The sequence below is a fragment of the Schistocerca nitens genome, chromosome 6 (genome assembly GCF_023898315.1).
Source record: "Schistocerca nitens isolate TAMUIC-IGC-003100 chromosome 6, iqSchNite1.1, whole genome shotgun sequence".
Taxonomy (NCBI): domain Eukaryota; kingdom Metazoa; phylum Arthropoda; class Insecta; order Orthoptera; family Acrididae; genus Schistocerca; species Schistocerca nitens.
Genome location: NC_064619.1, coordinates 739,116,230 through 739,143,894, shown reverse-complemented (window position 1 = coordinate 739,143,894; position 27,665 = coordinate 739,116,230). Strand labels below are relative to the sequence as shown.

General features: G+C 44.0%; 1 protein-coding gene across 1 annotated transcript in view; it reads left to right on the top strand.

The window, feature by feature from the left end:
- The first annotated feature begins 228 nt into the window (after window positions 1–228).
- Window positions 229–27,665, top strand: part of LOC126262713 (cytochrome P450 6k1-like) — a 145,733-nt gene continuing 118,296 nt past the window's right edge. The window contains exon 1 of the mRNA XM_049959497.1: window positions 229–326. The gene's annotated coding sequence lies outside the window, so the exon portion shown is untranslated. The remainder of the gene's footprint in view (window positions 327–27,665) is intronic.

Below are 27,665 nucleotides of genomic sequence, written 5' to 3'. Positions count from 1 at the left end.
TCGTATTGACACTTGTCACTGGAGGATAAATGAGATAAAAATTTCTGTTTTGCATCCGGGGGGACTGTTTGTTGTTTCTTAATAAACAGTCCCCCCCCCCCCGTTACAAAACTGAAATTGCTGTCAGAGACGTCCCTCGTAGAACAGAAGTGCGACCAGCCATCGCCTCCGCCGGCCGCCGCCGCCCCCGCCGCCCCCGCCGTCCCCGCCGCCCGCTGCCGCCAGGGCGCCGGTACTTAAGCGCGAGGCGGGCGGCGCGTGGCCGGGAGTCGGCGAGCGTCGTGCGGCGTCTGTTGTGTCCGCGAGTCCTGCCGGAGGAGGAGAAGGTGTGTACCGCGCTGTGCTGGGCGCGCCGGCCGCCGCAGCGCGCCTGCGCTCTGCTGCCGTAACAAGAACCGCGACTACTCTGTCAACAGCTTTGCGTAGCTGCCAAGTCTTTCTGTCGGTTCGATGCTGCCGCCGTCTTTCGCTATCCTCTTTCTCATTTCTACTTACCTATTTACACCCGACACCTGTTTTGTAAATCTTCGTCGCCAGTCTTGTAACGGCCTCGTCACTACTGCCGTGGGGGCCGAGATGCCACTATCGTTACGGTGGGCCGAGTTTGTGACTTCGTCAAACGGCTTCTGGTGCGGTACACCGCTAAGACGATTTCTCCCTGCCACTATTACACAGCTATGCCCCAGAGTCAGGTAACAGGATAGGAGAACGAAGGTTCTACAACACTCCAATAAATTAGTAACAAAGTCACACAAATGAGTTAAAAGTTTTCCTTATCTTTGTGACTAGTTGAAAAACGAAGTCTGCAACACTGCATGTACCGGGTGATCAAAAAGTCAGCATAAATTTGAAAACTGAATAAATCACAGAGTAATGTAGATAGAGAGGTACAAATTGACACACATGCTTGGAATGACATAGGGTTTTATTAGAAGCAAAAAAATACAAACGTTCAAAAAATGTCCGACAGATGGCGCTTCATCTGATCAGAATAGCAATAATTAGGATAACAAAGTAAAACAAAGCAAAGATGATGTTCTTTACAGGAAATGCTTAATGTCCACCATCATTCCTCAACAATAGCTGTAGCCGAGGAATAATGTTGTGAACAGCACTGTAAAGCACGTCTGCAGTTATGGTGAGGCATTGGCGTCGGATGTTGTCTTTCAGCGTCCCTAGAGATGTCGGTCCATCATGATACACTTGCGACTTCAGGTAACCCCAAAGCCAATAATCGTACGGACTGAGGTCTGGGGACCTGGGAGGGCAAGCATGACGAAAGTGGCGGCTGAGCACACGCTCATCACCAAACGACGTGCGCAAGAGATCTTTCACGCGTCTAGCAATACTTTCTTTTTTTTTGTTCTAATAAAAGCCCATGTCATTCCAAGCATGTGTGTCAATTTTTACCTTTGTATCTTCATTATTCCGTGGTTTATTAAGTTTTCAAATTTATACTGACTTTTTGATCACCCGCTAATATAACACAAAAAAGAGCACTCGATGGCTAAGTGTAAATAATCGTAGGTAAACTTCACGGTACATAGGAAATGCAATTTACAACAACTGTACGTTCACTTCTAAGGGTTCACTAAACGACGTTCCCTGTCTCTAAGTCAGCCCTAGACTATGATCTGTAACCAACTGTGGCGAGATCTTCCGAGTAGGCTTGTGTCCGTTGTCGTCCGGTCATTGGCGGATTGTATTCGGTCGGCAGTTGGCCGAGGCCAAGTCGATATGTTCATCCCCAGCGCCGTCCGAACTCGCGCAAGTGGCGAGGCTCTATGGCACTGGCACGAGCTCGCACCTTTGCGCCTGTGGTACTTTTGCCCTGACTGCGTCTTGTTCGCACGACACAGCGTTCTGTATACTGTTTAGCGCATTCTACCACAGGGGCTGCCTGTCTTGACACACTGCATATGCTTACAGCAACAAGTGAAATGCAGCTTGATGCCGCCACAGTCATACGTCTGAGTTGTCCCGTACTGTAATAAGTGTTTCCCACGCACATCTATAATCACCTATTCTTTATAACACTGTAAGTTCCCCATTACGTATTTCTGTACGACATTTAGACCAAATTTACCTGCTACTCTATAAAAGGCTACGTATTACCAACACTATGTACCAACAAGTTGTTATCCAACTTAAACTCGTGTGCTATCCTGTGACTAAACAGAACCTCATTTGAATTCCGCTGTAACTGCTCTCAATACAACTTGTCTCTATACCAAATGTGCAACAGAAGTAAAACCATTATCTAGTCGTAATCAAAATTTTCACTTTCCTCGAACATTTCAGCAGATTTATCGAAAGCACAACAGCAAACAGTAAGCAAGCAGCGGCTAAGCCAGATTTCTATTTTCAAATAAAATTTCCAAACAAAATTCGAACTGCTGCATACCACAGACTGCAAAGTGGCAGTGTGTTACGATAACCCTCCTTTAAACAGCGAGATGGGGACAGTAACTATGACTATGAAATAGTATTCCAAGACAACGATTTTAGAATGAAGTATTTATTCAAAAAGACAGAGTAGATCTTCGCGCGATGTTCACATATAACACTGGTCTGAACAATACGAACCTAACAAACTGAACAATGACTTAGAAAAGGTACAAAGTCAACAGATAATATCAAAAAATTAAACAGATTAATCACTTGATATGTTAATGCATGACGCAGGGAAGTGGGGTGGTTTTTCTCTCAGTTCTGAGCAAGTGAACAAAGTTAAGTAGCTGACAATAATCATTCCTTCTAACTAGCTGCGCAGTGCTGCAGTCTTACCTCAATCTCCTTCTCTGTTTTTTTCTTTTTTTTTAAACAATAAGGTTATTAAAAATTTATATTGCGTTTTGCCTTTCCATATATACATCATATCCATCCTTGCTGTTCTCTACAAAAAAAATTTCTTTATTAACTATTTCCTTCATCTAACAGATAAAATTACAAGTCAACGTAGCACCGATGAATACGTCCAGCACCCACCACAATATAACCGAGAATATACCAGACTATGCAAGGGCAAGGACTGAGCCACAACAAAACCAAAAATTGTTTAACGTAACTTGCTCTCTCTCTCTCTCTCTCTCTCTCTCTCTCTCTCTCTCTGAGGTGAACTCCGATAACTTACAAAAATCAAAATGCGGGTCCACCTTACATATCCTCCACCTTCTCCGAGAAGAATTTGGTATGAAAGTCATTTCGGATAGGAATGGGTCCATGACAAAATTCTGAACGTTATGGATAGGACCATGCAAAACATGTTACAAAAACAGAGAGACAAATAGCTTCACAAAAAGAAAGAACTATGAGTAAAAATTATTTACAAAATTCAAGAACATGGGAGTGAAGTAATCAATAGAATTCACCACAGATACGCTATCATTTTGTATGCTGTCTATGAAAACGTTCTGTACAGGGCTACTTTGAAAGTTTATATGTCACATTTTGTATTGTAGTAAGTAGTATTGGTGATCTACTCTGTTTTCGTAGCACACAGGAAGTAGGTTAGAGAATGTCTATATCACACAAGAGCCACATTTCTGAATGATAGTACATACGGCAGCAGTATTCTGCACAATGAGAGTAGATAGAAGAGTGTTCTTGTCACAAACGACCAAATTTTCTCGATCTAATTGCAATTTGTCACTGTTGTGGGAACTTACGTGGAAGCAGTGAGGCTAAGCACAGATCTCAGGTGTCAACCCCGAACATGCAGAAACAGTAAAGTAAGTAGTAGCATCAACTGTAAGCAGGCTGTAGATCCATTGATAATTCCAAAGCCATCTTTCAGTGTCGAAGATTTCCATATAAAATTCAGCTGCAGCTTGTATAGGTGAAATACACTAACATTCGGCAGAGAATGTTCCATTACATACAGACGTATTTCTTCTGCCCTGGCAAGTCTCTATTGTTTGTGGTGCATGGTAAATCAGTCACAATTTGTCACATTTACATTATACAATTACCTATATTAAGACACGAGCAACAAGATTTTTTCATGGTTTTACAACAATGAATCACAGAAACACCAGATAAATAAACCCTCTGAAACAGGGTACGGTAATACTCATGATAACAAACAATTAATATATGTATACCGAATGACCTACAGAAAATTCTAAATCTATTCAAATAAATATGTACACATGTTCACCGACAAAAGTATAGGAAGTAAAGTAGAAAGAGACATATGAGGATAACACATGAGGATAATGGTCACGCACACACACACACACACACACACACACACACACACACACACGCACACACACAAGTAAGGAGAACACAAATACATAAACATGGTTTCGTGAGTAACCAAGTGTCACATCCAAGAATGCTTTTGGAGTCAGTCAAACGTCAGTCTATTGCTATAGCTAATATAGTCAGTAAGTAAAACGATATCTAGTTATATTTCATCCTTTAGTTTGTGCACCTCTTAATTATTTTACCTATAATTTCATCAAACTTCCAAAAAATACAACTGTTTATCTCTCTGCTTCTTTCTGCCATATATTTCATACATTCTTATGAGTCCACGTTATTTAGCTCCACAGCCCTCCTTAACCATCTGTCATCTTTGCCCTACCTAATCACATTTCATCCGATATTTACCCTACCTGATTAACCAGATTATTTCATCACAAATTCTTCTTCGTCACCATTTGTTTGCTCATGTTTATATTGTACGATTTCCTCTCTTACCTTTTTCTTTTGCTTCCTCCTTAACGTCTTTCATGACTTCTTACAAATCTTTCATGTCTTATGAGGGCTCACTACAGTACTAAACTCAACATAATTGTTGTACTAATGGCGCCACATCCTATTGTAACAATTTATACAGAGAGTATACATTATAAAGAAACTCAACAAATACAAAAGTGTAAGAGGCAAATCCAACCTGAAAATTCCTTAAGTTAAAGCGATGCATATTATTATGTGAGATCATATGTAAATACAAGAAGACGTATAGTCTGAAATGTCAAACATGTTCGTAGAAAAATATATAAAAAAGAATATTATCCTCTGCCATGACAAAAAGAATAAAGTTGAAAAGTATCCCACACACTTCCTGCACCTCATTTCTCTTATTGCCCCCCCCCCCCCCCCTCCTCATTCTAAGTAGACTGTCTGTCTCGCGAGTCATGAATTTCATCTTCAATTCCAAAAATTCGCAAACACGTAGAGTGATGGACAACATTGTCATGCTATCGCTTCATACATACGTAGTTTATCTGTTAGACAAAGAAAAGGATAATTAGTTCTACAGAATTCAGTAGAAGTTAAATTTTGAGTGCAAATAACTATATACAAATCAGAAAAAAATGTTATTCATCAGTATAAGCAAGAAAATAGGAGCCACCACAAGGAAAAGCCACAAACAGTGCTGAGACAGCGTGTCACGGTACAGAGCAGCGTTTGTGCTGGTCCAGATCTTTGCAAAACATTTTTAATGCGCAAATGGAGACAAAAACGTACAGTTCTCGAATTACTGTAAAATTTGCGTAACTGTCAAATGCTACGTTGTTCCGATGAAAAAATGACACTGTATTTTTAGTTAAAAGTTAAATAATTTGCATCATATAATCATAAAGACCCACATCAAAGAAGTAACTGTGTTACCTTCATTCACTCTTGTCATCTAATCATATCTTTTCAAAAAGACTTACCTTATATGCTTACAAACATGAAATGCATCCACATGGCATACAAATTTTTATAACGAGAAACAGAGTACCTATGCCCTAATTATTACTCACTTACCCTCTCCCCACATTAATCACCGTAATTATAGCCTCATTCTACTATAGTATGCATCATAAATCTCGTAACTGCCATCTTGTGTATCTAACCAACATAAACCTCATTATCCTATTACAACATTAATCATATTTGTTGTCTTTGTCCCAACACACACTTTAAAAAACAACTCACTGCTCTGTTTTCTTTCACTTATTTCCACATAAACAACACTTCATAGCTATAATTGCAAATATTTCCCTTCAGGAAACACAACTTCATTACCCCACAATAGATCCTGAAAAACTTCTTACATCAAAATACCTATTACTCTTCTTTCCAGGCAACACAATTACCATCGGAACAGCCGTTATACCTCATGAAAAGTGGTAGAAAATGTTATATATCTTTGTATTGTCATCATTGTGTACAGCCAAAAAATATTTCTCTGGCGAACAACACATTGCTGGTAACCTATGTATGCTCTCGGAACTGGTTTAAAAAATACCGTCAATGTTCATTGTATCAGAAATCATTTGCAGCTACACGGATTCTAGATGATATTTCCAAGTTCGCAGCAACTTGTGTAGTGTTAGCATCGTAGCAACAAATCGCTCGATTTGTTTAACGATGAATGAAGTTTGCTACGCGACAAAAATCATCCGATTCTTGTCAAAAGTCGCCTGCAACCCGACGGAAGTCGCTATGGCATGCGGTGCAATAGCATCGCCAACAGTTGCTGTGTGCTGTAATGCAAGAAATATTTTAGAAACAGTTAACATGTAGTTCTATCATCTGGGTACAACTTTCACGAGTCACTGTCCTGTACTGCCTCCTCGCCGTTGATTTCTCTCGGGTTTGGTGACGAGACTTCAAGTATTTCTATCTGTCGCGCTGGGCTTGCCCTTCCACAATTTTTCCACTGTGTATTGTTATATTGATTACTGTGACAATGCTGGTTTTGACTATGTTTGGTGCTATTTGCATAATTGCTGCCGTGAGGACTATTTTGCGGATTTGATCTGCCTGAATCGTGCCCATGAGTATTTGCATGATTACCACATGAATCAGAGTGGTGTTAGTGGTAATTCTGGTTGTTATGATAATTATGATTACACCTGTTCTCATTACCGCAATTCGTGTGAGGTCTGTTATTATGTTCATAGTCAGAGGTCCGGAAATTACATCTGTGACAATAATCATTATTCAACTGTATGATTTGTTACGTCATATGGACGATGTCGATTACCCAGTCTGTAAGTGTTTCTGTGGTTATGCCTATTATGGAAGTTCCCATAGTTTTTGTTTTCACGGGGCACAGAGGTGTCATAGTTTCTGTTGTGATTTCTGACGTGTTCTCTCGTTAAGCTACTGTCACCGTATAACTCAAATTCTTGAAATAACGTCTGAAATTCTTCTAAATCATCCTTACATCTGCCGGCCAAAATTACGTCTCTCAAATGTGTAGGTAACTTTGTTAAACAAATGCGAATTAGCTCTTCGGTTTTACGGATTTGATAGCTACTGATTTCCGCGTACCATGTCTTCAAAGTATTTTGCTGGGCTAGAGAAGTCAAAATTTAGTAACATTATAATGCTATGTGTTACCCAACTCACTGTCGCATCTGGTTGTGTGCTACTGCTCTCGTGGAAAATGGCCTAGACGCCATAAATGTGTATGGCCAACAGAGTTTTCTGAGTATGAATGTAAACAGTCATATTCGTCCTTTTCGTCTTCGTGGTTAAGCTTCTTTGAATACGCTCGACTTTTTCATTCATAGTGTTCCTACAACACTTATTTTTCCTATTGATTGTTCTCCTGGTTGTATTTAAAATTTGTTAATGACCGATATTCTGCTGTGTCTGAAAACTGTACTGGGATTTTGTCATTTGAATCCGTGACTGCGCTGGTTGCGAGTTTTCAGTCAAGCCATCCATCCTTTCTTTAACCGTACTTAACTGTTCCTTTTGTTCTATTTTTCTGATTTCCTGTTTTCGCATTCAATTCTCAGGTTACGTACCTGTCATCAAAACTATTAAGAAATGTTTGCAGGTCATTTTTAATTTCTTCTCTAAGCGCTATTCAGTTCTCTTTCTATTATTTCCTGTTTTCATTTTCTAATTATTTTATTTTTTGGCTAACTGATTTACTATTTTCTTCCGGACATTTTTCGAATATTTTAACTATTTCATTCCGTGCTTTTTCAAACCTCTGACAAACTGATTCCATCAAATTTGCCAGATTCACGTCTTTTGATACAGCATCATTACTCGCTGAAGGTGTTGTGTGTCCCACCTGTTCATAAGAAATCGACGCAAAACCTGATTCTGGCGGATCTTCTGCTGGTTACTGTAAAATTTTACACCACTGTGGCGACTTTTGTGACTTTCGCTAAACTATAGCGACTCATCGCCGACCCACTCAGCTCCAGGATTTACGTGTTCATTGCCCATCATTTGTTCTGTTTAATTATTGTTCATGAATTGGTCAATAATTGTGGATCCGTGCAATTTCGTAAACTAGTGGTAGTTGCTAATTGCTCCAGGTGGGTTATTTATCCTGTACCGACTCCTTCTTTTGTAACACTGTCTGTTGTCTTGTATTACGACGTATTTTCATAATGTTTTCTGTTGCGACAAACATGATGAAATACTGTTTCTACATCTACATCTATATCTACATGACTACTCTGCCGTTCACATTTAAGTGCTTGGCAGAGAGTTCATCGAACCACAATCATACTATCTCTCTACCATTCCACTCCCGAACAGCGCGCGGGAAAAACGAACGCCTAAACCTTTCTGTTCGAGCTCTGATTTCTCTTATTTTATTTTGATGATCATTCCTACCTATGTAGTTTGGGCTCAACAAAATATTTTTGCATTCGGAAGAGAAAGTTGGTGACTTAAATTTCGTAAATACGAGTAGATCTCGCCGCGACGAAAAACGTCTTTGCTTTAATGACTTCCATCCCAACTCGCGTATCATATCTGCCACACTCTCTCCCCTATTACGTGATAATACAAAACGAGCTGCCCTTCTTTGCACCCTTTCGATGTCCTCCGTCAAACCCACCTGGTAAGGATCCCACACCGCGCAGCAATATTCTAACAGAGGACGAACGAGTGTAGTGTAAGCTGTCTCTTTAGTGGACTTGTTGCATCTTCTAAGTGTTCTGCCAATGAACGCAACCTTTGGTTCGCCTTCCCCACAATATTATCTATGTCATCTTTCCAACTGAAGTTGTTCGTAATTTTAACACCCAGGTACTTAGTTGAATTGACAGCCTTGAGAATTGTACTATTTATCAAGTAATCGAATTCCAACGGATTTCTTTTGGAACTCATGTGGATCACCTCACACTTTTCGTTATTTAGCGTCAACTCGGGGAAAAAAATTACTAAACTGACCTAACAAACAAAAACTCTACTATCTTGTACGTAGATACTCAACATTGAATGAATACCACATAAAATCTTTACTATTATGCCAACTGTTTACGTAGTAAAGTAATCGATAGTTGTCATACGACACAAAATTTCACAAATTGAACACAAAATTTTAAATAAATTGTCCGAAAAAGAAGTACAACATTAGTAATTTTTTTTTCCTTTCGAGAAATGTAACACTATCTGACTACGTATTACCAACAAACTATCCTTGCAGAAGAGGTCGACATACGTAAGTTTCTGTATGAAATTTAGCCCACATTTACCTTCCACTCTACGTATTGCCAAAGCTATACACCCACAAACTGTTATTCAACGTAAATTGAGCTGTAAATGATTGGAATACGTTTTATCTTTATGTTAAATGCGGAACGGATGTAAAACAATTATCTGACCTTAACCAAAATTGCCGCTTACCTCGCGACTGGCAACATTGTTGGATATTTCTCGATAGCACGACAGCAGACATCAAGCTGGCAGTTGTTAAGCTAGTTTAATAAAATTTCCAAACAAAATTCGAACTGCTGCACACCACATGGTGCAAAGTGGTAATGCGTTATGATAAACCTTCTTTAAACAGTAGATTGGGTGAGTAACTATTACTGTGAAATAATATTCCAAGACTACGATCTTGGAATGAAGTATGTATTCAGAATGACAGAGCAGATCTTCGCGTGATCTTCACACATAACATTGAGTCTCGCACAGTGAACAATGATTTGAAAAGGTTACAATGTCAATAGATAATGCCAATAAATATTAAACAGCTTAATTAGTTGATATGTTAATGCATGACTCAGGGAAGTGCAGCGGTCTTTCTCTCAGCTCTGCACAGATGAACAAAGTTAACCAGCTGACAACAATCATTCCGTCAAACTAGCTGCGCAGTGCTGCAGTCTTACCTCAAATTACTTCTATATTCTTTTTTTTAAAAAAAAATAAGATAATTCAAAATTTATATTTCTTTTGCCTTTCAATATCTACATGATATGCATCCTTGCTGTCCTTCACAATAAATTTTTCTTCACCTAACAGATACAAACAGAAGTCAAGATGGCACTACTGAATACGTCCATCACCTACCACACTTCACCTAAAATACTCGTATGTCGGACTACGCAATGGCGAGGTCTACGCTAGAACAAGACCACAAGTTGTTTACTAGTAACATAACTTACTCTCTCTGTCTCTGACGTGCACATCGATAACTTACAAATATGAAAACAAGATGCCCCCGTAGACAATTTGTTCATTGTTCAATGAATTTTTAAAATTCTTCTATTACGTCGTACCTTGAGTTCGTCCAGCTTCCTTCTTGTCCTCATTTCCAGTTATCTACACCTTTAGTCGTCAAACTTTTTTGCCCACGAGCCAACTGCGCCATCGCAGGACGGCACCTCCGACAGCCCATGTATCGGTCTTATTAGTAGCTGGTAACTTACATAGAGTACTGTTATGAGCACTCAGTACACAGGTGACAGAAGTCGTGCGACAGCTTCCAACACCGCACCCCACATCCTTCTGCCCGGCGAAGTGCAGCAGCTCGGCATGACGTGGACTCAACAAATCGTTGGAAGTCCCCTGCAGAAATATTGAACCATGTTGCCTATATAGCCATCCATAACTGCGAAAGTGTTGCCGGTGCAGGGTTCTGTGACGGCTGTCCTCTCGATGGTGTCCCATAAACGTTCAATGGGATTCATGTCAGGCGATCTCGGCAGTCAGCTGATCCGCTCGAATTGTCCACACTGATCTTCAAACCAATCGCGAACAACTGTAGCCCACTGAAATGCGCATGGTCATCCATAAATATTCAGTCCTTGTTTCCGAACATGAAGTCCACGAATTGCTGCACATGGCATCCAAGTGGCTGAGCAAAACCGTTTCCAGTCACCGATCGGTTCAATTGGACCAGAGGACCCAGTCGTCTCGACGTAAACACAGCCCACTCACACTCCGATACGAAGCCACCGCCGGCTGGCTTGCACAGTGCCTTGTGGACGACTCGGGTTGATGGCTTCCTGGGGTCTGCGCTGCACTCGAACGCTACCATCAGCATTTACCAACTGTCACCGTGACACATCTGACCAGGCCACGGTTTCGCAGTCGCCTAGGGTCCAACCGATACGATGAGGAGCCCAGCAGAGGCGCTGCAAGCGACGCCGTGCCATCAGAGATCGCACTCGTGTCGGTCGTCTGATGCCACAGCCCACTCACCACACATTTCGCCGCACTGTCCAAGCAGATACGTTTGTCGTAGATGATGGCGTCCTCTTGGGTAAAATATTCCGGACGTAAAATAGTCCCCCATTCGGATCTCCGGGCGGGGACTACTCAAGACGACGTCGTTATCGGGAGAAAGAAAACTGGCGTTCTACGGATCGGAGCGTGGAATGTCAGATCCCTTAATCGGGCAGGTAGGTTAGAAAATTTAAAAATGGAAATGGATTGGTTAAAGTTAGATACAGCGGGAATTAGTGAAGTTCGGTGGCAGGAGGAACAAGACTTTTGGTCAGGTGAATACAGGGTTATAAATACAAAATCAAATAGGGGTAATGCAGGAGTAGGTTTAATAATGAATAAAAAAATAAGAATGCGGGTAAGCTACTACTAACAGTATAGTGAACGCATTATTGTGGCCAAGATAGATACGAAGCACATGCCTACTACAGTAGTACAAGTTTATATGCCAACTAGCTCTGCAGATGATGAAGAAATTGATGAAATGTATGATGAGATAAAAGAAATTATTCAGGTAGTCAAGGGAGACGAAAATTTAATAGTCAAGGGTGACTGGAATTCGATAGTAGGAAAACGGAGAGAAGGAAACATAGTAGCTGAATATGGATTGGGGGAAAGAAATGAAAGGGGAAGACGCCTGGTAGAATTTTGCACAGAGCATAACTTAATCGTAGCTAACACATGGTTCAACAATAATGATAGAAGGTTGTACACATGGAAGAATCCTGGAGATACTAGAAGATATCAGATAGATTATATAATGGTAAGACAGAGATTTAGGAACCAGGTTTTAAATTGTAAGACATTTCCAGGGCCAGATATGGACTCTGACCACAATCTATTGCTTATGAACTGTAGATTAAAACTGAAGAAACTGCAAAAAGGTGCGAAATTAAGGAGATGGGACCTGGATAAACTGAAAGAACCACATGTTGTACAGAGTTTCAGGGAGAGCATAACGGAACGATTGACGGGAATGGGGGAAAGAAATACAGTAGAAGAAGAATGGGTAGCTCTGAGGGATGAAGTAGTGAAGGCAGCAGAGGATCAAGTAGGTAAAAAGACAAGGGCTGGTAGAAATCCTTGGGTAAATGAAGAAATATTGAATTTAATTGATGAAAGGAGAAAATATAAAAATGCAGCAAAAGAAGCAGGCAAAACGGAATAGAAACGTCTCAAAAATGAGATCGACAGGAAATGCAAAATGACTAAGCAGGGATGGCTAGCGGACAAATGTAAGGATGTAGAGGCTTATCTCACTAGGGGTAAGATAGATACTGCCTACAGGAAAATTAAAGAAACCTTTGGAGAAAAGAGAGCCACTTGTATGAATATCAAGATCTCAGACGGAAATCCAGTTCTAAGCAAAGAAGGGAAAGCAGAAACGTGGAAGGAATATATAGAGGGTCTATACAAGGGCGATATACTTGAGGACAATATTATGGAAATGGAAGAGGAGGTAGATGAAGATGAAATGGGAGATATGATACTGCGTAAAGAGTTTGACAGAGCACTGGAAGACCTGAGTCGAAACAAGGCCCCGGGAGTAGACAACATACCATTAGAACTACTGACGGCCGTGGGAGAGTCAGTCCTGACAAAACTCTACCATCTGGTGAGCAAGATGTATGAGACAGGCGAAATACCCTCAGACTTCAAGAAGAATATAACAATTCCAATCCCAAAGAAAGCAGGTGTTGACAGATGTGAAAATTACCGAACTATCAGTTTAATAAGTCACAGCTGCAAAATACTAACGTTAATTCTTTACAGACGAATGAAAAACTGGTAGAAGCCGACCTCGGGGAAGATCAATTTCGATTCCGTAGAAATGTTTGAACACGTGAGGCAATACTGATCTTACGACTCATCTTAGAAGAAAGATTAAGGAAAGGCAAATCTACATTTCTAGCATTTGTAGACTTAGAGAAAGCTTTTGACAATGTTGACTGGAATACTCTCTTTCAAATTCTGAAGGTGGCAGGGGTAAGATACAGGGAGCGAAAGGCTATTTACAATTTGTACAGAAACCAGATGGCAGTTATAAGAGTCGATGGGCACGAAAGGGAAGCAGTGGTTGGGGAGGGAGTGAGACAGGGTTGTAGCCTCTCCCCGATGTTATTCAATCTGTATATTGAGCAAGCAGTAAAGGAAACAAAAGAAAAATTCGGAATAGATATTAAAATCCATGGAGAAGAAATAAAAACTTTGAGGTTCGCCGATGACATTGTAATTCTGTCAGAGACAGCAAAGCCCTTGGAAGAGCAGTTGAACGGAATGGACAGTGTCTTGAAAGGAGGATATAAGATGAACATCAACAAAAGCAAAACGAGGATAATGGAATGTAATCGAATTAAGTCGAGTGATGCTGAGGGAATTAGATTAGGAAATGAGACACTTAAAGAAGTAAAGGAGTTTTGCTATTTGGGGAGCAAAATAACTGATGATGGCCGAAGTAGAAAGGATATAAAATGTAGACTGACAATGGCAAGGAAAGCGCTTCTGAAGAAGAGAGATTTGTTGACATCGAATATAGATTTAAGTGTCAGGAAGTCGTTTCTGAAAGTATTTGTATGGATTGTAGCCATGTATGGAAGTGAAACATGGACGATAAACAGTTTGGACAAGAAGAGAATGAAGCTTTCGAAATGTGGTGCTACAGAAGAATGCTGAAGATTAGATGGGTAGATCACATAACTAATGAGGAGGTATTGAATAAGAATTGGGGAGAAGAGGAGTTTGTGGCTCAACTTGACAAGAAGAAGGGACCGGTTGGTAGGCCATGTTCTGAGGCATCAAGGGATCACAAATTTAGCATTGGAGGGCAGTGTGGAGGGTAAAAATCGTAGAGGGAGACCAAGAGATGAATACACTAAGCAGATTCAGTAGGATGTAGATTGCAGTAGGTACTGGGAGATGAAGAAGCTAGCACAGTATAGAGTAGCATGGAGAGCTGCATCAGACCAGTCTCAGGACTGAAGACCACAACAACAATAACATGTGCAACATTAATTTTTGCGATTATTTCACGCAGTGTTGCCTTTCTGTTACCACTGACAACTATATGTAAACACCGCTGCTCTCGGTCGTTAAATGAAGGCCGTCAGACACTGCATTCTGTGGTGAGAGGTTATGTCTGAAACTTGGTTTCTCAGCAGACTCTTGACACTATGGATGTCGGAATAATGAATGTCCCAACGAGTTTCGAAATGTGATGTCCCACGTGTCCAGTTCCGACTACCATTCCGCCTTCAGAGTCAGCTAATTCCCGTTGGGCGGCCACAGTCACGTCGGAAATGTTTTGACATAAATGACCTGAGTAAGAATGACAGCTGCGCCAATGCACTGCCATTTGATGCGTTATGTAAAGACGACACTACCGCCATCTGTGTTTGTGTATATCGCTATGCCAAGATTTTTGTCACATTAGTGTAGATCAGCTGAAGTAAGGAGGTATTAAGCTATCCGCGGCCGACGTGAACGTCGAGGACTAGCTGAAAACTTACATTTTTTGCGTACCTGTAAGTGTACGTGTCTCTGTGAGGAACTGAACGTGTGGAGTGATCCATTAGATCGTGTAAAATCTAAGGATATGATGAGCCAAAACATTACGGGTACTGCCGACCCCGAGGTTGGAAGACCCGTGGTGGTGTTGCTGTCACCTGACGCGGTAGCAAATGTATGTAAGCAGAGCAGACGCGGACGGAGGATCACCCTAGCGAAGATACGGGCTGAAAATGGGGAAATCCATTGAGACAAGCGACTTTGACAAAGGGCACATTATTATTATGCAGAACGTGTGAACGAGTAACTCGGAAACGGCGAAGCTTCAAATTCAATGGCTCTGGGCACTATGGGACTTAACATCTAAGGTCATTAGTCCCCTAGAACTTAGAACTACTTAAACCTAACTAACCTAAGGACATCACACACATCCATTCCCGAGGCAGGCTTGGAACCTGAGACCGTAGCAGTCGCGCGGTGATAATAGGAGAATGTAAAGTTCTAACAAAATGGTGACGTGTTCAAACATTTGCCTTTCCCTTTGCCCACAAAAGCGTGCACAGAAAACAGACTCTTGAACATATCCCAAAATAACTATGTAAGCTGATAGAGAACTCAATTTAGAGCGCCGGCATCAAATTGCGATCAAACCATATGTATAGCTCTCAATTTGAGAAACTCAGTTTTGAGAGAAAAGCATTTAATGAATATTAGGTTACATTTTTTTCGAGTTCAGCGATGCCTGGCCCACACAGCAGTCTCCCACCTTCCCTGTGGCCGTGGCCTGTTGGCCTGTTTGACAGCTTCCGTCAGGCGCTGCTCTGCTCTCTCGATACTGTTTTCGTTCGCTTTTGTAACAAGCTGGTTCAGTCTGCAGTAGGAGCGCTTTCGTAAGCAATTCTTCATAAATAGTCATGCAACTCGATAACGGCAATTTTGGTGAACTTCCGATGAACACTACAATAAGGCAGATATCCCAGATAAACTTTTAATCCTAAAGAAGGTTAACGATATTATTGAAATTTTCAGAGGACTGCTCCCTTAAGTAGCCGAGCAGTTTCGTAATGCTGGTTCTCATCCAACTGTATAAGCGAAATTACAAAACAGCTCATCATCTGAAATTAGCACATTGTCGATACAAGTCAGACAGTGAAAACAAGCGCGTTTTAACGATGTCCACTTTGAGATCTTGCCTAGGATGCAGAGCATCTTGTAGCACCCACTACAAAAAAAGAGAAAGAACTGGTAGTCACGCATAAGAAACTTTCCACAAAGAAATCGCGCAGAAAAGTACACGCTCGTACTACTAAACGAGTAAGCCGGTGCATTGTGTGCTGTCACAGAATGCCCATCTAATGGCTTCTGATGACACCAAAAATTTGTTTTTCGCTATTCTGTATTGTTTAAAAAATTAAAATGCTGTTTTTGTCGACTCATTACGAGGTCTTGTGAGATGGCGGATTATCTTGTTGAAAAACGCCACTGCCGTGAGAGAATACTATCATGATGATGTGGTGTACGTGGTCTGCAACCAGCATGCGACACGTGTTGGCTGTCACGGTGCCATTAGCGAGCTCCAGTGGACGCATGGATGTCCACGTGAATGTTCCCCAGACCATAATGGAGCCGCCTGCATGTCCCATTTCTGCGGTACAGGTGTGAAGTAACTGTTCCCCTGGAAAACGACAGATTCGCACCCTCAAATCGGCAACATGAAGGAGATATCGGTATTCGTTAGACTGTGCAACGATCTGCCAGTGCGCTAACGGCCAATGCCTACGGTTCGCAGTTGACGACGCCGTGGTGTTTACATTGGCACAGGCACGGGTCGTGGGCTGCGGACACCCATCGTCAGGAGAGTTCGGTGCACTTTGTGCTCCGACACACTTGTACTCTGTCTAGCATTGAAGTCTGATGTTAGTTTCGCCACAGTTCGCCGCCTGTCCTGTTTCACCAGCCTGCCCACCCTACGACGTCCGGCATCTGTAATGGGGGGTAATCGCCCAACGCCAAGAGCTGTGGACGGGGTTTTTTCCCCTTGGTCTCCGCACGACCACTTACCACAGCAGTCCTCGATCACCCGACAAGAAGCGCAGTTTCCGAAGTGCTCGTGCCGAGCCGCCTCGTGATCGCAACCGCCCCTCGGTCAGACTCAGGCAGATGACGCGCCTTGCCCATTGTACATACAGATAATTCCACTGGAGGTACATGCACCGTGTGAGTCTCTGACTAGCAGTCATCCCTCGCCATGTGACGCTGCTATATCGATAGCAGGACGGTGTTCATAATGCTCTGGCTGATGAGGGTGAGTAAGTTACGTGACCAGATCATATTTACTCCTTCTTCAAGGTGGTCTCTTCATCTGTTAGATAACGGACAGATAATGTAAGAATGCTTAACTTTTACTATTGCGGCGTGAATCACGTTGCAACATTCACTAAAAATACACTACTGGCCCTTAAAATTGCTACACCAAGAAGAAATGCAGATGATAAACGGGTATTCATTGGACAAATATATTATACTAGAACTGACATGTGAATACATTTTCACGCAATTTTGGTGCATAGATCCTCAGAAATCAGTACCCAGAACAACCAACTCTGGTCGTAATGACGGCCTTGATACGCCTGGGAATTGAGTCAAACAGAGCTTGGATGGCGTGTACAGGTACAGATATCCATGCAGCTTCAACACGATACCACAGTTCATCAAGAGTAGTGACTGGCGTATTGTGACGAGCCAGTTGTTCGGCCACCATTGACCAGACGTTTTCAATAGGTGAGTGATCTGGAGATTGTGCTGGCCAGGGCAGCAGTCGAACGTTTTCTGTATCCAGAAAGGCCCGAACAGGAACATGCGGTCGTGCATTATACTGCTGAAACGTAGGTTTTCACAGTGATCGAATTAAGGGTAGAGCCACGGGTCGTAACACATCTGAAATGTAACGTCCATAGTTCAAAGTGCCGTCAATGCGAACAAGAGGTGACCTAAACGTGTAACCAATGGCACCCCATACCATCACGCGGGGTGGTACGCCAGTATGGCCATGACGAATACACGCTTCCAATGTGCGTTCACCGCGATGTCGCCAGACACGGATGCGACCATCATGATGCTGTAAACAGAACCTGGATTCGTCCGAAAAAATGACGTTTTGCCATTCGTGCATCCAGGTTCGTCGTTGAGTACACCATCGCAGGCGCTCCTGTTTGTGATGCAGCCTCAAGGGTAACCGCAGCCATGGTCTCCGTGCTGATAGTTCGTGCTGCTGCAAACGTCGTCGAACTGTTCGTGCAGATGGTTGTTGTTTTGCAAACGTCCCCATGCGTTGACTCAGGGATCGGGACGTGGCTGCACGATCCGTTACATCCATGTGGATAAGATGCCTGTCATATCGACTGCTAGTGATACGAGGCCGTTGAGATCCAGCACGGCGTTCCGTATTACGCTCCTGAACCCACCGATTCCATATTCTGCTAACAGTCATTGGATCTCGACCAACGCGAGCCGGAATGCCGCGATACGATAAACCGCAATCGCGATAGGCTACGATCCGACCTTTATCAAAGTCGGGAACGTGATGGTACGCATTTCTCCTCCTTTCACGGGGCATCACAACAACGTTTCACCAGGGAACGCCGGTCAACTGCAGTTTGTGTATGAGAAATCGGTTGGAAACTTTCCTCATGTCAGCACGTTGTAGGTGTCGCCACCGGCGGCAACCTTGTGTGAATGCTCTGTAAAGCTAATCATTTGCATATCACAGCATCTTCTTCCTGTCGGTTAAATTTCGCGTCTGTAGCACGTCATCTTCGTGGTGTAGCAATTTTAATGGCCAGTAGTGTACTTTATGACTAACTGTTTCACAGGAATGGATTAAGGAAGCCAGTTAAGTAAACGCCCGCCGTCGTCATAATGTGTAGTCTGCATAAGGTACGGATTGTTTCTAAAAGGTCGTTCCATTTTCGAATACTTTATCCTCTGTATGGATGAAGACTGAAATGCGGGATCGCATTAAACTTTCCAACCCGACTAGTTCCGCAGTGTCATCTGTTAGCCAGTGTTCATCGAGTCCATTTCAACAGCTAACTACAACGATGCGGCCTACGATTCGTCGAAAGTGCACAAAAACTGCGAGGTATACATACACGGTCTTGGCCGGTACGGACCTCGATCCCGCGCCTCGCCTCGCATCGCACCACCGGCCACCAGAGCCGGCTCATCTGTAGATTGTTTGGCGTCTGTGTGTGTGTGTGTGCGTGGTTCGGGGGAGGGGGTTGGCGGGAGGTGAGAATAGGGGAAGGGTTTGTGAGAGAGCCCGCCTTGTAGAAACTTTGGCCGGCCTGAAACGCGGCACGGTGGCAGCAACGGACACGGCACGTACTGTCGCCTCAGTCTGGGTGGCAGCACGTCGAGCAATTACGAGACGGAGTGAAACCTTTGAACACAGCCGCGAGTGAGACAAATATGCCTAGATCGTATATGCGTGCAAAATCGGATGGCTCTTTTGCAAATAAAGACTTTGTAGTCCTGTGCGCAAGTAGGAATTCACCACAGGTTTCCTTGCATAAAATGTAGTGGGTTGAATCCTACAGAACATCCTGTGCAGTTAGCGTTGAGGTCACATTTGCGAACATAGCGTGCGGGCACAGGTGCTTAAAGTATTGCAACAGCCGGTTGGATGGGCACGGCTTATACTCAGACATACTTTGAAACATCTCTGAGAAAAATTTATAAATGACAGTGCTGGAAAACCTCTACGTTGTTTGATTTCCAAACAGTTGAGCAAAACTGAACGTACTCAGACATTTCTCTCTTTACTTATTCTGACACACCATATTTCAAGCGCAACGCAATCTGACTTTCAATAATCCCTACAAAAGAATGGCCCTGACTAACCATAACCTATACCTTTCATGAATCACTTACAAAAATCTTCATTACTCGAACTACTGCAATACAGCGAGCTCAATACTGCCAGCTAAATAAAAGATTCTAACTACTGAAGGCACTAACTACTGATAGGCATAGTTAGCAAATGAAAGATTTTGATAGAGAACAAGCAATGTATTTACCTTAATAATATTCAAAAGTCATCATATAATGATACACAGTATTACAAATTTACTCTTTGTGATGGACACACGTCCAGATCATTAGCTTTCAAAACTCTGCCATCTCTCTCCCCACATCCACCGCTGGTGACGGCTCATCTCAAACTGCGCAACGCACACACACACACACACACACACACACACACACACACACACACATGCAAGCAAACGCAACTCACACATACATGACCACTCTCTCTCTCTCCCGAATACTATTTCATATAATTTCATAATATTGTCGAGAACTAAAATGCTCAGATAGTGTGCTCAAGTTGGCCGAAAGCTACCAGAGAACGTAACAGCAGCGTGTTGTCTGTGGGATGAGGAGTCGTCCTGTGAGAGTGCTCTCTCAGTATTGCCTCAGGTGTGAGTCTTGCCCCCAGAATTGATCTCCTTTCATGTCAGTGACAGACCGTCAGTCATGCGGAAAACATCATTCTATCACAACGAATAGACCTGAAGATATCGGTACTGTCATCATCCAGATGAATGACGATGGAACTAAATATGAAGATGTTAATTGTACTATGCGATCAGAAAATCGGTTCTGTATTCCGCGAACAACTTCTCGAAGCTATGCTAGTACCTCCTCTACTACGATATAGTCCGACACGGCCCAAGCAATGAGGACACTGTAACTAACTTTAAGTGTTGGTGTGCGCCACATTTACAAACACTCGTCGGCTTGGCATATCAGTGTTTCACATACCCACATAAAGTTGTTGCTAACAAGTTTCAGTTTTTTTTTCAGCATAAGTAACGTAAAAACTGAAATTAAAAAAGATTCCGAATGTGGACAAACTTCATTCTCAAGTCACAGGTGGGCCGCGCCAACTCTACACCACCGACTTCGTCCAAATTTAGGGTGTACGAAGTCCTGGCTAGAAACAAAAGTGACGGAAGTGGGAGCTCAAAAAAATGGCTCTGAGCACTATGGGACTTAACTTCTGAGGTCATCAGTCCTCTAGAACTTAGAACTACTTAAATCTAAGGACATCACACACATCCATGCCCGAGGCTGGATTCGAACCTGCGACCGTAGCGGTCGCGCGGTTCCAGACTGTAGCGCCTAGAACCGCTCGGCCACTCCGGTCGGGAAGTGGGAGCTCCGGTTAGCCGAGAGTTTAGAAAAAATAGCTTTCTCGCGCGGGTCGGTAGAGGCGTGAGCCGTTTGTACTGAGGTGAATAAGGTCCTGCGACACCTAATGTCGTGTCGGACCTTGTTTTGCTCGGTGTAGTGCAGCAACTTGACGGGGCGAGGACTCAACAACTCGCTGGAAGTCCCTGCAGAAACACTGAGCCATGTTGCCTCCATAGCCGTCCATAATTGCCAAGTGTTGCCGGCGCAGGGTTTTGTACACGACCACTACTACGGTCGCAGGTTCGAATCCTGCCTCGGGCATGGATGTGTGTGATGTCCTTAGGTTAGTTAGGTTTAAGTAGTTCTAAGTTCTAGGGGACTGATGGCTTCAGAAGTTAAGTCCCTTGATGCTCAGAGCCATTTGAACCATTTTTGTACACGAACTGACCTCTCGATAATTTTCCCACGAATATTCGATGGGATTCATGTTGGGCGATCTGGGTGGCCAAACCATTCGCTCGAACTGTCCAGAAATTTCTTCAAACCAGTCGCGAATGGTTGTGGCCCGGTGACCTGGCGCATTGTGATCCACAAATGCGCCGAACATAACCATTTCCAGTCAATGATCGGTTCAGTTGGACCAGAGGACCCAATATATTCCATGCAAACACAGCCCACACCATTACTGAGCTACCACCAACTTGCACAGTGACTTGTTGACAATATAACTCCATGGCTCGATGTGGTCGGAGCCACAGTCGAACCTTGCCGTCAGCTCTTACCGACTGAAATCGATACACATCTCATCACGCCACGATTTTTCAGTCGTCTAGGGTGCAACCGATGTTGTCACGGGCCCAAGAGTGACTCCGCGGGCGATGTCGTGCTCTTAGCAAAGGCACTCGCGTCGGTCGTCTGCTGCCATAGACCATTAACATCAGATTTCGCCGCACTGCCCAAACGGACAGGTTGGTCTTACGTTACACATTGATTTCTGGATTTATTTCACGTAGCACCGACAACTCAACGTAAACGTTACTGCTCTCGGTCATTAACGGAAGGCCTTCAGCCACTGCGTTATCTGTGGTGAGAGGATCGCGTAATATTGAGTTCCCGATTTGGCAATGGAATGTCCCGTGAGTCTTCCTCCAGCTACCATTCCGAGATCTGTTAGTACCAACGTGCGGCCGTAATCACGTCCGAAACCGTTTGACGTGAATCGCCAGTGTACGAAGGACGGCTCCGACAGTGCGCTGCCTTTTTGTACCCTGTGTACGCGACGCTACCGCCGTCTGTACACCAGCCTGTCGCAGTGGCGTTACTCTGGTCTCCGCAGTTTATGTTACTGCAGTTTCAGGCACCAGTTGCCGCAGCGGAAATGGTAGGACCGGTAATCCGAGGGTCGTGGGGTCGTGTCCACATTCGCAAACTTTTTTAATTTCAGTTTTTACGTTACTTACACTGAGAATACGATGGCATGTCGAATATATACTATCTGATCAAAAGTATCCCGACAGCTAGCTGAAAATGAGTACAAGTTCGTGGCGCCCTGCATCGGTAGTGCTGGAATTCAATATGGTTTTGGCACACACTTAGCCTTGATAACAGCTTCCACTCTCGCAGGCATACTTGGAGTCAGGTGCTGGAAGGCTTCTTGGGGAACGGCGCGGAGTGCTCCACTGAGGAGATGTATCGATATCGGTCGGTGACGCCTGGCACAAAGTCGGCGTTCCAAAACATCCCAGAGGTGTTCTATAGGATTCAGGTCAGGAGTCTGTACAGGCCAGTCCATTACAGGGATGTTATTGTCGTCTAACCACTCCGCAACAGGCAGTGCATTATGAACAGGTGTTCTATCGTGTTTAAAGATGCAATCGCCTGTACACTTTTGAGCTGTACGTATCCCTTCACGGTTCCACTTGACTACCACATCGGAAACAGTGGACCTAGGGATTTTTAGGAGTGTAGAAATATCGCGTACAGATGTATGACACAAGTGACACCCATCGAAAGTCCGTGAGTTCCGCGGAGCGTCCCATTGTGCTCTCTCACGATGTCTAATTACTGCTGACGTCGTTGATATGGAGTACCTGCCAGTGGGTGGCAGCACGATGCACCTAAGATGAAAAACGTGTGTTTTCGGCGGTGTTCAGATACTTTTGATCACACAGTGTAGGTGGAGACGTACGTGTATGTTGGGTGTTACAAGAGGCGAGCCATCCTACCGTCCAGCAGGACACCATTCATGCGGGCAACGAGACTGTCTGTTGTCGCGCAAAGCTCTATACGAAACACAGCAGCCGATGTGCCTGCAGTCGCGGATCTCCGACGAACGACGTAGCCGGCTTAGGCGTGTGGTGGTCGCCCGTTACTTCGCCTACGACGCTCGGCAGTCGACTGTAGCTTCATCGAGGGAGCGGATGGGCCCTTCGCCCGACGTCATGACACCACGGTTTGTGCGTCAGTCTGTGGGAGTGAGGGTGCTGGCGTAATGTTTGCTCTTGTTCCTACTGGGAGCCTTAGAAACCTAAGAATTTTTTACCATTTTCGAGAACCTTAGTTTCGTACGTTTCGTTATTCCACGAAGATTAACTAATAAATTACGAAATGACAATACTATAAAACATAAATATAATTTTCTTTTCTCGGTGGTGGGCGCGCTCCTGACACGCATGGCCTCTTCCCCTCTCCCTCACCTTTCTGACTGCCGCCTGATTTCCCACCTGCTACGCCCGCGTAGCGTCACAGTGTGGCATAAACTGTACACGGCCGCTACAGCCACTGCTCTCAAAGCTGTTGCCGTCACACAGTTGGACCAACAATAGTGCCCATAGTTTACAGAAAGCCAGCCCTAACATTAATGTTCAGCTCTTTTTCTACTCCACTTACGAGCCGGCCGAAGTGGCCGTGCGGTTAAAGGCGCTGCAGTCTGGAACCGCCAGACCGCTACGGTCGCAGGTTCGAATCCTGCCTCGGGCATGGATGTTTGTGGTGTCCTTAGGTTAGTTAGGTTTAACTAGTTCTTAGTTCTAGGGGACTAATGACCTCAGCAGTTGAGTCCCATAGTGCTCAGAGCCATTTGAACCATTTTTTTTCCACTTACGAAGCATACAGTATACTACATTTCTACATCCCAACCGAACATAAGCAGATTACTACATGACATGAATGATCGTGACATAAATACAAGAAGAACCGAATCTCATTGATTCAATCACGTAAGGTATACGTATTCGTGAAAAAATTCCTTCCAATTTTCTATACTCTAATCAGCCGCAACATTATGAGCACCGACCTGCTATCGACATACACCCGTCCATCCCACAGCAGTGTCACCTGGCAAGGAATGACTGCTAGTCAGACACACGTCCGGTGCGTGTACTGTCAGTAGGTGTGCTGTGCGTGTGTGGAACGGCGAGGGCACATTGTGCAGGCCCAGAGGCTCGGGATGAGCACTGCGGAAACTGCGCGAGTTGTCCGTCGGGTGTCCGAGCAGTGCTTTGATGAGTGTCTTCAACAACTGGCGAGACCAGAGCGAAACCACGTCCACACGTCTTGGCGTTCCGCGATCACTCCTCATTACACATGTCGGACGCCGCAGGCTGGGCAGACTGGTATGGAGGACATAGTGATAGACATCCCTGGGGTTAAGAAGCAGCTGAATGGGTTGAAAATAAATTAATCGCCAGGTCCTGATGGGATTACAATTCTGTTTTACATTGCATTGGCTCCTTACTTAGCTTGCATTTATCGCCAATCTCTTGCCCAACGTAAAGTCCCGAGCGACTGGAAAAAAGCGCAGGTGACGCCTGTATATAAGAAGGCTAGAAGGACGGATCCTCAAAATTACAGACCAATATCCTTAACATCGGTTTGTTGCAGGATTCTCGAACATATTCTCAGTTCGAATATAATGAATTTCCTTGAGACAGAGAAGTTGCTGTCCATGCATCAGCACGGCTTTAGAAAGCATCGCTCCTGCGAAATGCAACTCGCCCTTTTTTCACATGATATCTTACGAACCGTGGATGAAGGGTATCAGACCGATGCCATATTCCTTGACTTCCGGAAAGCGTTTGACTCAGTGCCCCACTGCAGATTCCTAACTAAGGTACGAGCATATGGGATTGGTTCCCAAATATGTGAGTGGCTCGAAGACTTCTTAAGTAATAGAACCCACTACGTTGTCCTCGATGCTGAGTGTTCATCGGAGGTGAGCGTATAGTCTGGAGTGCTGCAGGGAAGTGTGGTAGGTCCACTGTTGTTTTCTATCTACATAAATGATCTTTTGGATAGGGTGGATAGCAATGTGCTGCTGTTTGCTGATGATGCTGTGGTGTATGGGAAGGTGTCGTCGTTGAGTGACTGTAGGAGGATACAAGATGACTTGGACAAGATTTGTGATTGGTGTAAAGAATGGCAGCTAACTCTAAATATAAATAAATGTAAATTAATGCACATGAATAGGAAAAAGAATTCCGCAATGTTTGAATACTCCATTAGTAGTATAGCGCTTGACATAGTCACGTCGATTAAATATTTGGGCGTAACATTGCAGAGCGATATGAAGTGGGACAAGCATGTAATGGCAGTTGTGGGAAAGGCGGATAGTCGTCTTCGGTTCATTGGTAGAATTTTGGGAAGATGTGGTTCATCTGTAAAGGAGACCGCTTATAAGACACTAATACGACCTATTCTTGAGTACTGCTCGAGCGTTTGGGATCCCTATCAGGTCGGATTGAGGGAGGACATAGAAGCAATTCAGACGCGGCCTGCTAGCTTTGTTACTGGTAGGTTTGATTAACACGCGAGTGTTACGGAAATGCTTCAGGAACTCGGGTGGGAGTCTCTAGAGGAAAGGAGACGTTCTTTTCGTGAATAGCTACTGAGGAAATTTAGAGAACCTGCATTTGAGGCTAACTGCAGTAAAATTTTACTGCCGCCAACTTATATTTCGCGGAAAGACCACAGAGATAAGAGAGATTAGGGCTCGTACAGAGGCATATAGGCAGTCATTTTTCCCTCGTTCTGTTAGGGAGTGGAACAGGGAGAGAAGATGCTAGTTGTGGTACGAGGTACCCACCGCCACGCACCGTATGGTGGATTGCGGAGTATGTATGTAGATGTAGATGAAAAAAGGGCAGGCGGTGAACTGCAGCAGAACTAACGTCAAATTTTAATTGCTGAGCAGAGCAGAACGGGCCTAACGGTGGGCCACGCTTGTGCCAATGTAAACACCACGACATCACCAACTACGACTGAAGTGAACACGAGACCGTCGGAACTGGACGTTGGCGCAGTGGCAGAGCGTTGCAGGGTCTGACGAATCCCGACACCTCCTTCGTAATGCCCATGGCAGGGCGAGAATCCGCCGTCTTCCAGGGTAACAGCTCCTCGGCACCTTTACTGCAGGACGGAGACATGCTAGCGGCGGCTCTGTTATGGTCTGGGGAACATTCACGTTGGCATTCATCGGTCCAGTGGAGCTCATTCGAGGCACTACGTCGGCCAAGGAGTCTGGTACACTGGTTGCAGACCACATACACCCCTTCATGACGATCATGTTTCTCGACGACACTGGCGAGATAATGCGCCATGTTATAAGGCCAGATGTGTGATGAAGCGATTGGAGGAACACAGTGGCGAGTTGCAGTCGATGTGCTGGCCCCCAACTCGCCAGGTCTGAACTCCATCGAGCACATATGTTACCTGATTGAACGTGGCGTCAGAGCTCACCGTCTCCCCCCGCGGTATTTCCGCGTATTAGGTGACTCGTGTGTGCAGATGTGGAGCCAGCTCCCACCAGCCACCTAACGAGGCCTCATTGCTTCCGTGCCGCGACTTCTCGTCGCTTTTATCTGTGCCGAAGGTGGACGTACCGGCTACTGGGGAGATGGTCATAACGTTCTGGCTGATCGGTGCATGCTTGTAGCATATCCGCATGAAAACTTGAAAGTATGCTTCAGCAGCATATACATCTGTTGTTACATGTTCTTATTGTGGCTACCGGGGGACTCGTATTCGGGAGGACGACGGTTCTGATCCACGTCCTGCCAATCAGATTTAAGTTTGTCGCAATTTCTCAGCCAAAGCCGATAATGTTGCTTAGAAAAAGCAGGGCAGATTTCTTTTCGCACCATTGAAGCAATCCGAACTTGTGCACCGTCTCTAATGTCCTCGATGTTGACGGAATGTTAAACACTACTCTACCTTCCTCACTTTTTCTTATGAAGGGCTCTTCCAAGAAAGACAATTTCGCAAGGAGTCTAATTATTGCATTCGTACTCTTCAATTAACTCTTCAGTATATGTATCTTTCTGTAAATTTAATTACTTTATATTCAAAATATGACTGTGTTCAAGACGTGCACTTTGTGGCTCAGATCTAGCAAAAATGGCTGAATCGTCCCTTCCGTGTTGCGAAGCAATTTTGTTGTTTTCACGTTTCACCGTCACATCTCGGTGGTTTTCACTGCAGCTACCGTTTTTGTGGCTTATTTGGTACATTACGTAATGTAGGTACTGCATTAC